This window comes from Aureococcus anophagefferens, assembly GCF_000186865.1.
Source record: "Aureococcus anophagefferens unplaced genomic scaffold AURANscaffold_7, whole genome shotgun sequence".
Lineage (NCBI taxonomy): Eukaryota > Pelagophyceae > Pelagomonadales > Pelagomonadaceae > Aureococcus > Aureococcus anophagefferens.
In genome coordinates, this window is record NW_008705567.1 from 2,034,009 (window position 1) to 2,034,385 (window position 377).

Genomic DNA, 377 nt, shown 5'->3' on the forward strand with positions numbered 1-377 from the left:
GGAATTGCAGTCGCAGCGCTGGAAACGCGTATCTAAAATAACTCCCGAGTACATCTCTCGTTACAAGACCATACGGAGGGTGGGCAGCGCCTCACGTCTGCCCCGTCGAATTGTTGAGGGGGAGACTCGTGGTCGCGTCGGAGCTGCGGCGCCCGGTGGCGGTGGCATAGGCGCGGATCCGCGGCCCCGGCGGAGCGCGCCCGAGGCGGCGGCCGGCCTTCTTCGGGCAGCACCATGGGGTGCGTCTCGCGGCGTCCGCGAAAAGCCGAAGGTCGAGGCGCGCGCGCGCGCGGCGCGCCCGGGTCCCGCGGCGCGGCCCGGTCCCGCGCGGCGCGCCGCCGCCGGAGCGGCCGCGCAAGGCGGGACGGTTCGCCGCC